Here is a 13,419-nt window from a genome sequence, read left to right on the forward strand (position 1 = left end):
AGCACCTAGTTGGTACAGACTCTAGGTGAGTAGGCTGCACAGTGCAACACCCTGGGTCTGAAAGCAGTGTGACCACATTTGTGGGGGGGCTGCACCATAGCGTAGGAGCTCTGCCTTCTGCATTTCATTCTCCTGCTCTCCTTGTTCAAGGATTAGTTCAGGCTGAACTGCATGAAAGTAATCTGCATCTGCTTGCATAGAAAAGCCTTAAAGAAAAAGGTCAGGGGTAATTTGCAAGCAAATACACTCATTCAGGTCCAGGCTCCCTGCCCAAAGCCCTAATTAGAGGTGCAGCTTCACAATTTGTTTAAGCATGCCTAAAGCTGCACTGATGCTGAAAATGATCATCTCACACTCTTCCCTACAAGTCATCCCCCCAACCAGCATTGACAAAGCTGTGCACGGAGACCACAGCCATAAGCAGAGTGGTCTGAAAGCTAAGATACCTGTAGGAGAGGGAGAGAAGTAATAGTTAAAGTAGCAGCATTCTTTTAAAACTTTTTTAGAGGGATCTCTATGCAAGTTTGCCTTAAGTCCTTGCTTCATGCAGCAGTAGCGGAAGAAAAAGAAGGTAATACAAACTTATGACTGCTAGGAAAAGCAGGAGGATCTGACCCAAAGTGGCAAAGAATGCAATGGCAATACTCCCAGCTTACACAATATTAGTTTCTGACAGTACCAATTACTATGGCCCTGCCCTAAAAATAATTCCAGTCCTGATAAGATGATAAAGGCCATCTCACAAACATTTTCCTCACCCTGTGCTTGCTTAGTAAGGAACCCATTACTGTATGCAGGTAGCAGTCATAACAGAAATGGTAAAATAAAATGAAGATGAACAAGCTTCCCAAAGACATCAGAATTTAAACAGGATTGCTTTTAATGTGTGCTGGATAATGAACCCACTTTTAAACAATCCATGACTTGGCAAAAGAGCCCACAAAATCAAGAGTCTTACAAAAGAGAAAGGACCATAACTAATTTAATAAGTTACTTTCTGCAGGCAGTTTTCCTGTCCCTACTATGACATCAGGAAAAATCCAACCCTAACTATTCTATGATTCTATGATTTCAGGTAGACGTTAGCTGTCCTGTCCTCAGATAATCTTTGTGAGTTGAGAGAGCAGGAATTAACGTATACAAATACAGCACATTTGAAAAATATTAACTGGAGCTGGGAAGAAACTATTCTCTAATGGAGGCCTTGGACCTGAGTAATGAAGAGAAAAGCTGAAGCAGATACTTTCCAAGGGAAATGGATACAACAAAACTATTCCAGGCTTTTATTACTTGATCTTTAAAGCTGGCCAAGAAAAGATTTAATTTTGTTTACTTAAACAGATTACAAGAGGAAAATGTCTCACTACTCTACCCGCTTGTCAGACAGATTCCAGAACAGAGGATTAGCTAACAGTTCGGTCTCACAGCGTGTCTACATATACCACCTCACAGCTGGAAGAGGAACTTGGTCAGTTTGCAAAATGAGGCAAAACACACGTTGGCCCAAGGTCTCTGTTTCTGTCAGCCTCTGTGGGTAAAGCAGCACAGTGGGTCAGGACACCAAGGAAAAGGTTCCAAGCATTGGTTTCTCTTTCTCACTATGTAACATTAAACAAAAAAACAACCCTTTCTGTTTCTACTTGGTCATGTAGGAGCAAACAAACACAGTGTCTAGAAAAAGCACAACAGAACTGCATGTAGTAGTAGCATCAGTATTACAAATGTGTTAGTAACTAAATCCTAACTAGGGGCTGAACCCATGAGATAGCACAAACCCTGGCACAGAGCCTTCCAGACAGACTGTCTGTCTGGGGAGGAAGTTGGAGTTAGTGGCTGCAACCTTCCTGCAACCAGAGCTACCAAATGAAGCCAGCGCTTCTCAGAAACCGGATGGTGCTAGCTGAAAAGAGCTGTGCTGCCAGGGTGCAATGATTCAGCACCATCCACCAGCCACTTCTGCCAGACCTCTTCCGGAGAGCTGCCCAAGACTTAGAGCTGCTTTGCATTCACCCACCCTCCTTTCCAGTCTGCATGGCAGGGTATTGGAAACTTGTTAACTGCAAGGCTTGCCCGGGGTAAGGTGTACACTGAAGATGTGTCTTAATGCTGCTTGCCTTCTTTTGGATGAAGTCCTCCCTGCAGCTTTCCATAGCCATGAAGAACAGTTTTTGAGCTTCTCAGCTTCAGCTCTTCTGCTTCTACATGTTTAGAGGCAGCCCACTCCCACCAGCAACACCTAAAAGCATGTAGGGGATCTTAAAGACTAAAATAATTACTTCTGGTTTAAAGCAAAGTCAAAGCATCTTTTTGTTGTAAATGTCTGTTCCTAAAGGCTTATAGTGGACAGTGCTTTGGTCATTGTGTCTTGTTGGCTGTGTTACTCTTATTTTGACTTCTGCAACCAAAATCTGGATTTTATGCCAAGGGCTTTCTGATTATACTAAATTTCAGTTTTGCAGTTTTGAAGGTTTTTCTAAGAATCACTTCTAGATGAAGAGATCACCACAACATTAAAACATCACTCAGATTTCCAGACAGTTGAGATTCTCATTGATAAATAGCATAGCAAGCCCAGATGCCTCACAGTGGTGAATTGCATCTAGTGCTCTTTGGTAAGGTACCACAATGTGTTCATATCCAGAACAAAACATTACATAGATCTTGAAAGACCCAGAAAAGAGACAGACAAAAGGAAAGGGATGGGTTCTTAGCTGGTGTGCATTATGTTATGTCTCACCTTCCACTACAGACCTTACAGTTGCTACAAGGTGCTGGGAGATGTTCTGTAGGCTCTGACGCATGAGGTGAGCTTGCCTTTGTCAGTTGATTGCAGGGGTGGGATTTAGCAGAGCAGCTAATCCCTTCAGTTCTACACTCCACAGGGGTGAATCCCTACGCTTTTTTTGCTAAGCAAGAAGTTATACTGATGTTTGATCTGATGGCTTGCTCAGCCACAAGAACAACTTACATTATCATGGGCAGTTGTACAACCACCTGGGCAAATAAGTTACAGTAGCTTGTTTTCTGCAGAACACCACCAGATTTGGTATTTTCTTTCAGTAGATGGGACCAAAGTTTACACAAAAGTGTCAGCAGCTTTAAATGTAGCCAGATAAGAAACGCAAAAAGGACAGCTTCAGGAAGTCATATTTGAAGACTTCTGTAATATTCAGACTCTTTTCACCAGGTTTTTGCAACAAAGTGTGATAATATAAACCCAAAGGGTGAAATTCCACACTAGAGTGAGTAGTCCAAAACCGCATCATGATAGTGTTCCAAATAAGTCAAAGGGCTAGAGCTTTAGTCAGGTTCTTCACAGGCCAAAATGTCATCCTCCATGAAAACAGAACACACACATACATAAGTACATTTATGAAATTGCTCCATTTATCATATTGATTCCATGTCTTCCCATTGCAGAGCCTACTGGGTTTTATATCAATCATCCTTGGTTCCAGAATGTTCAGGATCATGCAGATCTCTGCGCTAAGTTACAAGATGCCTTTGAGATGGCGCTAGATGTGCATCAAGTGTAAATAATGAGCACTTTGCAGAATTAAATCAGCATTATTATCACTTAATACATTGTCCATAGTCCAAAACATGTCTTCATATTACTAACAGAATAATACTACAAGCCTAGCAGAAGTCTGTTGGTGTATATAAGCTGCAACTTTCGATGTTTTAATGCCAATCTCCCGAGTTTACTCGGAATTGCTTTCCATTTCTCATATGGTATCACCAGGCACAACCATTGGCTCCCTTTACTCTAGCCTCCATATCATTCAGTTGCAACTCATTTTGACTCTTCGGCTGACTGAACCACATACCACAAATGAACTGGAAGCAAAGGTCAGATTTCAAGGCATGCCACATACACACATCTTGAGTTGGGCATGTACAGCAGGTCCAGAAACATACATGTTCTTTATTCATCCTATATTACTAGCCAGAAGGAAGAGAATATGTCTCCTCCATCTGTCAGTGCAGACTTTGGCTGAAAGACAATTTTATTTCTCCTTTTGATTTAGTTAGCAATGACAAGGGTACTGAGCTCAAGAGAATCTCTTTGCGTAGAGTAACTAAACACTGACAGAAATGTGACTAATTTGATATTGATTTCACAACTGGCATAGTAAATGACATTTGGGAGTTAATGTTCCATTGCCTAAAATCCCACTAATAAATACAGCTATAATTATCAATTGTATGCTGGGATGCCTAGCAGTAGTGATGACGGAGATGTAATATGCATTTAGTGTTGTTTGGTTTACAAAGCAGTATTTTAGATGGGAACATTACTCCCATTATAAGTTCCTTGGGAGCCAGTGATTCAATTTGATTTCACAGACAAGTAACACAAGATCCTAGAAACATCTCATCTACTGGATATTGCAGACACTGCTTACTGTTGCTTTCTAAGAACATGGTCTTCTGTAACACACCTTTCTTTAGGGTACAGTTTGCTTTCTGGCTTGCTTGGGAGTAGACTGTTACTCTAATCCAAATGAAAGCATACATTACATTGTTCAGGAGGCCGTCAAAGACTTTCCATATTCTTTGACAGTTCTTTAAGGTATGATCTGCAGTCTTTCCCCCTCCCTGATTCAGAACAATTGGAATATTTATTAGCAAACAGGTGTTGTTTAACCAACACAGTAACTATGACAAGCGTATTGAAGTTGTAAATGACTAGTCTGTGCACAGAAGCTAGGAATTAAGGACAGTCAGGTTGTCTTCCTGCAGGGAACTAAATTTTGCTGAATATTTACATGGCTGAACTTTCATCTACATCTACAGCTTTTACCTCTTGAAAAAGGGGAAAAGAAGGAACAAGCACAATTCATAGCGATCTTACTGGGAAAGCAGGAAGAGGAGCCATTGGATATCCAAATGTGCTATTTTGCACTTCTGAAAAATGTGGTAAGACAGACCAGAATTGTCTCCTGGAATGTGTTTTGGGAAGTGAAGTGATCTTTCCAAAATTCATAACCCAGCTGTAAGCAGAAATCAGAGGTCCATGCCCTCTTCAAGGCTTCTACTCCAGTTCCAAGAGATGCTTTAAGTTTTGTTTTATGGTCTGTCACTTCATTGTCACTGCTGCTGGTTTTGTGTCACTGTGTCCAGAAAAGCCTGTCAAGCTCTTCAATATAGCATTTGCTGCTGAACACAGGAGTAGTCAGTGGGCTTCTACATCGTTTGGCAAGGGAGAACTATTCAGCATGCAGCACCACAGATGGTTGCAGTTAACAGAGAGGCTGGCATATGGCAGCATGGTCATAGGATCAAGAGGTCGGTAATCTCCTTAGATGAAACCTCCTAATATGCAAAACACTTCAGGTAACTACAGCCTAAAACTTTCACATTTATAGGAAAGAAAAGGGTAAAATAACTTTAGTTTAGATTCAAAGGAAGACTCCATGCTCAGATGTGTAGATTATTTTCTCTAGACTTCCTGTTCCCTCTCCGTTGTTCCTGTGAAGTCCCCTCGATGACATGGACAATTAGGAATTTCTCATACCACCCAGCAGAAAAGCAAGGAAAAAAAAAAAAAAAAAAAGAAAAAAAGAAAAAAAAAAAGGCAGAAAAGTAGGAGAAAAACTTTAGAATTACTTCAGTAACAGTTTTACTAACCAGCACCTCAGCTACCCTCTGTGCTGTACCAGTGTAACTGCTGGGTGGTAAGGAGGTTATTAGGCATTTCAGTACATTCCTTCTACACTGCAGTTGTCACAGATCACCATATTCCCATGATTTCCATCACAGATATCACTCAATGCTTGAACTGAAAAGAAAGCAGCGACATAACCATGCCACTCTCATATGAAAAAAGGACTTCAGAATGCAGCAGACTGGCTAAGAAAAGTTTTCTCCTCTGTTCTTGCTCCCTGTGCTTAGGCTCATCATCAAAGTAGAAATATGCAGCAAAAAGCATTCACATAGGAGGAGACTGGTAGAAGAGAGAAGGCTGCTAGAAAAATAATACAGACAAATACAATGCACATCTGATGGTGGAGGTGGCACATGACATACTCAGGAGAGGGGAAAAATGAAGAGCCTATTGTGTCTGCTTTTTAGCATCTAACCCTCCTCAGGCATTTACTGTCATAGAGTCCTTTGACTCACCTATGGCCTTACAAGTCCTGTGCAGGTCATGTGGCTAATAAATGCTGTCTTGGACAAACAGCAGCTCTCACCTTTTTTACCCTGGAGTCCTTTCTGCTACTCTATTCTTAACTCCTTAATAACATACCGGAAGAATTGGAGTAATCATTCTTACCATCCCAAGACTACTACTGATGCCAAGTAAGACTTATTTCATGGCAATAACATTGCTATTCTATTATCCCTCTTTTGCTAGTTCATTGACTAGACTCCATTGTGACACTGTTCTTTCAAATTAACCTAGCTGGAAGTGTTTTAATCAGAGAATAAGCACATTTTTCATTATATCTCCAGATCGCAAAGAGTAAGAGGATGATGTATTGCACAACGGACTCCGGTCAAAGGGAAAAGCAAGCTGCCAAATCAAGATGACAGAGAAGTTGAAGAGTAGTTTTGGTTAACCCAGCTCTGCTTCTTGTCCTGTTCTGATGCCAGTGTAGTGTTTGCTTGTGAGCTAGCCCTGTTCTTCCCACTAGGATCTGATGTTAGCCCTGCTCCCTCAGAAGTGGTAAAAGAAGATTATTTCTCAAAGGTGTATTGTAAAGATTAACTCTGGTTTGGAGATGTTAGTGCATTACCTGAGATCTTCTCTTGCATTATTTAAGCAATAAGGTTTAAGGGATTTTATACTGGTTTGAGAAACTGGAAAAAAAATCTTTTTCTTTTTTTTTTTTAATTACTTGCTAATTGTGAAGGGTTTTGACCAAGCCAGAAGACTTTGTTCAAACATTAACTATTGCATGTGAGGCTGCATATGTAGGCATTAATAGTTTACACCAACAGAACCCAAATCTACTAGGAAGGTGACCTAGAACGTTACAGCTCTGAAATGCAAAGCCTTAACCAAGGTCACTTCTGCAAACACAATCCTTGATTTAAGAACTGGCAGAAAATGTTCCTTCCCCTTTATAGGTAGCGACTGTTATTACACACTGTATTGTTTAATATCTTCTAAAAAAACTGAAATCAAACTGCCTCTGAATTTTGTAACTTTGCTGCCTTAGAATTGCATACAGTGTGCTAATATTGGGTAACACTGTAGTCCATCTTCCCTCTTTTTAAGTAAATCAGAAATATATAAGAAAGCTTACAATTTTTTTGAGATATGTGCCAACATAGCAAAGAAATTATCTAGCTTTTCAGGAAGTCAGGTTTGTATGGCAGTCTTTCAGACTTCTTTCATCACGGCAACTTACTATATTCCTGCTACTGCTATTTTTCTGTTTTCTCCACTCCCAAAACCAAAACATTATGTCAGAACCACTGTAGGCAGCCCCTATTCCTAATTCCCTTGGAGGTAGAGGGCAAAGACCTGCTCACCGAAACGTGCTGGAACTGGTCAGACTTAATTAGTGAAACTTCCTCCTGGAGGGACAACATTTCCACAGTGAAGAGCCTCCATTTTAATTTAGTGGGACTACAGCAAAGAAACCTTACAAGGCAGTGTTTTCCTGGGGCTTCCTTTCCTCAAGGGAGGATCAATACAAAAGAGACAACTCAGTTTAAAAAACAACAACAACAAAAAAAAAAAAACAGATACAAAATCCAATACTTAACTGGAGCAGCTCACAGAGCAGAAATACACAAACCTCTTATTTCATGATTCTGCTCTGGTCCAGAGATAGAGTCACCATCAAGTCACTGTAATTTCTGCTGGAGGCTTAGGTGTCTTCCACAGCATCTAACACCAGATACCCAGGGGCATGTTGTCAGAAGAGTAACAATTAAGAAATCAGTGTCTTGAGAAAAGAAACACAGTGATAACTTGCTAGCTGATGCTACTGGATGTGTACAATATAAGCCTTGTCTAACCAATAGGAGCCATTCAAAACTGCTTTGTTAGAGGAAAGATTCATCGATCCCTATGAATTTCTTTCTTCACACCTTCAAAGGCTCTGTCATTAGTGGCTCTAGAGCTGTGTTGGAAGCAAAGTCACAGGCTGTCGCTTCTACCTGTAGCCTTGAGGCATTGTTGAACATTTTATCTCCAGGAAGAAGGAGTAGGTGTTGGGTAGCTCTAACGCAGCACCTATAGCACAAAAAGGGTCACATCCAAGCATCACTGCTACCTAGAGGAAGGAAAAAAGAGGGCACACATCATGGTTTTGTTTCCCAGTCAAGACAATTGTTTGCCACCCGAAAGAATTCGCTCTCACTGCCTAACACAAAACCACATACCCCCTTCTTACAGAAGGTAGGGCCACACTATAAGAACTGTAACTAGCTCACTCCACAAAGTCATCTTCTGTTTTCCTGTGGTGGGCTGATGCAACTGATTTGACCTGGAAGGCATCTTTCTTATTCTGAGGGAAAGGGAGAGCATTTGTGTAAATCATGCTGTTTTTTCTTCAACCCAGTCTTGACTTAGAAGTCATTAAAAGTTACCTTGATTTGAAGCAGGAATTTTTCCAATGTTTTTGATTTCCTCCCTCAAAAGACTGCTCTGTCCCTTCAGGCTTACATACAGCCTCAGAGGGACTTCTGTTTCCAGCAGGGTTCATATTGGCAGAGCACATGAAAAGCAGCCTTGATGGTGGGTGGCTTTCAGCTGCGAAGTGTGACACCAACCTCCGCCTTCCTCTGGCACTCACACCTGCTCCATATAATTCACATCATGCTCCTAAAACAAGTTCAGAAAATCCTTTGATACAAGTTCATCAAGGTCGTACTCAGCCAGAGGGATACATATCATTTACTCACAATGAACCTGCCAAGAGACCAGTGTGCTTAGCACAATGGGCTGCAGTTTTGCACCAGTGGAGTTCAGCTGAGAACCAAACAGGTGGAACGAATCAGTCACCACGTGCCCACCACATCAAACACAGACACCTCCTGAATAATAAAGAGGTCATGGGAAGTTTAGAAAGCTCTCTGTGCCTTAATGAATGCAATTGATAGATATCTACAGCATGCTATTGCATTTTGGCCAAAAAGAAACCCCAAACCATCAACAACAGAAGAAAGGAGAAAAAAAACACCCCAACAAACATACACAAAAACAGCCTTTCCAAAAAAACACCACAAGCTCCACCCCCCCCCCCCCCCAAAAAAAAAAAAAGCAAACAAAACAAACCAACACCAAAACCCAAAACTAAAAACAAAACCCAAAAAACAATGCAAAAAGAAGAGAGCCAGGCTCTGGACTGATCCTTCTTCCATGTTGTGGTTTAAACCAGGCCACACAGCTTGTCCACTCACTCCCCGCCCCTTTTCTCCCTCTTTCTTTCCTCCTCCCCGCACCCCGCTCCTGGAGGGATGGGGAAAAGAATCAAGAGAATGTAACTCCCACGGGTTGAGATAAGAACAGCCCAGTAACTAAGGTATAACACAAACCACTACTGCTGCCACCAGTGATAATAATAAGAGAAAATAACAAGAGAATACGATACTACCACCAAACAAGTTCAACCTCCCCTGAAGAGAGACCGTGCCCTTCCTGGTAATTCCCAGTTACCTCCCTGGGCATGTACTGTGGTATGGAATACCTCTTTGGCTAGCTTGGGTCAGGTGTCCTGTCTCTGATTCCTCCCAGCCTCCCCTCATCCCTGGCAGAGCATGAGACTCACAAAGTCCTTGGCCAGAATAAACATTACTTAGCAATAATTAAAAACATTTGTGTTATCAGCTCTGTTCCCAGGCTGAAAGTCAAAACACAGCGCTGCACCAGCTACTAAGGAGAAAAAATGCTACTGCTGAACCCAGGACATTCCATTAAAGTCAACAAGAGATTTGCTGTGTGCGTCAAAGCAGTTTGGCCCCTGATAAGAGTGGGTTCCTCCCCCTAACAACAGCTGCTCAAAACACCAGTAAGAGGCAGAAGGACAGTTTGGGTAGGGAGGGAAAAGAAGACAGGCCAGAGTGAGAAGAAAGAAATAAGGTATTATAACTCCCCAGGTGTCACTTCAGGTGCATCATCCTAACATCTGTTTGCAGCTAATACCAACACGGTGTGACAGTGTCTGACCCGTATCTTCTATGAACATAGAATAAGCCAAGCACATAGTGTCTGAAGTGTCAGGCTGACACTGCCAGTAATAATTTGGAAAAGGATGAATTTTTTTCTGATTACTATCTGGTGTAACACAGTAGATTCCTGTAGGTTTTCCAGAGAAGATGACTCAATGTCCTGTGAGTAATAAATTAGAAATCATAGCCACGATTGTCCTCTTAGATTTGCAATATAGATTGCCTCTAGACTCACTGCCCTTCCTAAAAGATGCTTTCTTCATGCACTTGGCAGATGTTGCTCACAGCATGATCACACCTAGTGTACAATCAAGAACCGTTTCAAACTGTTTATCTCTAAAAAGGCTCAAACTAAACCAAGCATCTCTTAACTTTGGACTTCCTAGCTTTCAAGCTTCCACCATTTCTTTAATGAATAAACTGTGATTTCTTAGGAGATGGAAGAGTGACCCCCCACCCTATTTCTTAAATGCTGGCGTTCTCATATGCTCTCTGTCCAATGCCTTTGTTCAGTGAATTTAAGCACTTCTCACCAATTCTGAGTCCCACTTGCCTTCTTATTTTCCCCAGCGACTTCCAACCTCAGATTTCAAGGCAGTCACCAAATTTTCCCCTAATGTAAACAGAATTCTCTTTCTCCCCTGCAGTAGCAATGTCTCAGCACTCCAGGCTGGCGTTTTCCTAAATAAATTAATCTATTTCTAAAACCAAACCCAAGGCATGTGGTCCCCTACCACAAAGAGCATTTGGCCCAAAAGCAGATCTGGTGAAAGTTATCATTTCTCAACAGGCTTGGCCAAAGACAGACAGCAGAATGCAGAATAAGGGTTTGGAGTAGCCTTTGCAGTAACTGGTGCCTTTTATTAACTTTGCCTGTAATTACACGAGTCAATAAGAAACAAGCTAGCTGTGCCCAGGCAGTTTTCCGCTGACGTAAGGGAACAAGCACACAGCTGGCTGAAATGAGCCCGCTCTCTTTGACGAGTATTCAGTAATGGATTTGCTGCACCTAAAGCAGAGCTTTATTTCAACAGTTATTTTTAAAAAGCAGCAACCGGTTGTCCACACCCCAGTGATCTGCGTAATCGAGTTCATGACCGAATGTCACAGTGTTTACCAAGAAAGTGGCAGATGGTGGTTATTGTGGGGAGTTTTCATAAAGAGGGCACATACGTGTATCGTGATTATGCGTCAGGGTGTTCGTGTTGAAAACGCTTCTTTAATTTAGTAGAGGATATTAAAGTTTGCTTAAAAAACATACACTCCATGAGAAGAGTGGCAGATGGAGTTAACAAGCCCACCTGCTGTTTTGCTTAAAAACACTGTCTAATAAGAGGTTGTGTGTTTTAAAAGATGTGTTCATGATGTAATTTGTAATCCTTTCCTGGGGAGAGGACGTAAACACTCTGAGGAAGGTGGCATAGCTCTAAGGGCACTTCTCCAAGGCAGAAGAGCTAGACCTGGAGAAAGGAAAGGTTGGCTCTCTAGAAAAACAACTGCTGAATCTTGAAGAGAGAAATAAGGGCAGCCACATCATGCAGTTGATGCTCAGCTCCATCAAAACAACAGATATGGAGCAGGCAGATCTCAGTTGCAAGGTGCGCATGAAAGGCAGAGATTCTGAGGGTGTGTTTGGGCATTCCAATGGACAAACTCCTGAGAGGGAACTGTTTTAGTAAATCCACAGCAAAATTGCACTGGGCTGAAATTGCACAGGGCTGAAATTGCACAGGGCTGAAATCACACTATTTGACCTACACTTGTCCTTGCTCTTCAGGTTACAACCACCTGTCTGATGGACTGTATTTTCTTAGCAGGTCCAGGACTATATTTTCTTAGCAGGACAGAAATGCAAAAGCTACATTTCTAGGGGCCAAGATGTGGTCCAGATCAAAAGGCAGCAACTTCAAACTCCTTCTGAACAGTGTTTTGCCATGTACCATGGGACACATGACAGATTGCGTGCATCACATAAACCTGTAGTCTGCAGACCTCTCTTGCTCCCTGATGGTGCAAATAGATGAGTCTTCTCTTTGGCAGTCACTGATTCATCTCTTTCTTCCTTCAGCCTCAGTGGACAAAACTGTCTAAAGCCTCCCGGGTTGTTTCCATTTCTCCCTGACTGGATGCCCCCTTCCCTGGCCCATGGCACTGGAGTCAGTCTCCCAGTCGTGTCTGAAGCAAGTTAAGCACACTCAGTCGTGGTGGCCAGGGGTTTCAGCAGCTGCTTTGGGTGATTACCTTTCCATAGATATGCAAGAATGGTGCGGGTTTGGGGTAATTATTTGTACTCCAGGGGCAGATGGTGTAATAGCGGACAAAATATTATTGAAAAAATGGTGGAAAAGTATACATTGTATAATACCAATTTGAGAAAGCTTCGAAGATACTGATAAAAATTGATAAACGAGACCCTTTAGGTGGCAAGAAGTTAATGTAATACGTTTTCTACCTTGAGTATTCAAGACAAAATTACTATTCCAGCCTGGGCTACGTGTTGCAACACAGCACCAGCATTTCCTGCTGTGAAATCAGTGAAAATAATTCAGAAAGCTGGAAGCAGAGAAGATGACAATGAGATTACCCTTCTTCTTTAAATGACGCAAATGCAACAGAGCAGCATGACACCATGTTTATGAAAACATCCCAGTTTGATGCTGCACCTGCTTATGGGCCGGCAACAAGTGTATTTTCTTTCTATTATGCAGACTGGTGCTTACTGCAGGTGCCTGCTTTGCAGTGGAACACAGCCATCTGCAAAACATTTTGCTCAGTTAAATATCATGGAGCTTGGCCTTTAGAGTCCATGTGTATGTGTATGTATCATGGACCCAAATGCTGGATCTGAATTAATACAAGCTTTTATGAAGATTCAGTAAGCTTTGTACCTTTCTGAACAATTCACTGAATACTAGACTCCTATAAATAAATACATAAATAAACCTTAACTTCCCTGGAGTAAAAGCTGCAGATTACAATGAGCATTTCACCACCACACAGGCAGCATCAGTCTTTTGTGTCTGTCTGTACCTTCCTAATTATACATGTAATTACCTTGAGCCAGGAAGAGTTGTAACAAAGAGAGCACCACTTCAGGATAATCTGTAGTTAGCTGCTTAGGACATTCTCCAGGGAAGTGAGATACATGAATTCAAATGTCCTTGGGCTGTAAAGAGATATGAATGTTTTTATCTCCCCTTTCAAAAAATAAGCAGATAAAAAGCAGCCACCACCATTTAATGCAGAGCTCTGATATAACTGCTGAGGCCTGGAGTTATGTTTTCAGGT

The 13,419-nt window shown here is 41.7% G+C and overlaps 1 long non-coding RNA gene across 3 annotated transcripts in view; it reads right to left on the reverse strand.

Annotated features, from left to right (window-relative positions):
- Positions 1 to 3,144: 3,144 nt before the first annotated feature.
- The window catches only part of LOC136008311 (uncharacterized), a 42,238-nt gene continuing 31,963 nt past the window's right edge, over positions 3,145 to 13,419 (reverse strand). For all 3 annotated transcript variants that reach the window (XR_010610052.1, XR_010610051.1, XR_010610053.1), the window contains 2 exons: positions 8,551 to 8,997; positions 3,145 to 8,234 (listed from right to left, as the gene is read on the reverse strand). This is a non-coding gene — a long non-coding RNA (uncharacterized LOC136008311). The remainder of the gene's footprint in view (positions 8,235 to 8,550; positions 8,998 to 13,419) is intronic.

Source organism: Lathamus discolor, chromosome 2, assembly GCF_037157495.1.
Source record: "Lathamus discolor isolate bLatDis1 chromosome 2, bLatDis1.hap1, whole genome shotgun sequence".
NCBI lineage: Eukaryota > Metazoa > Chordata > Aves > Psittaciformes > Psittacidae > Lathamus > Lathamus discolor.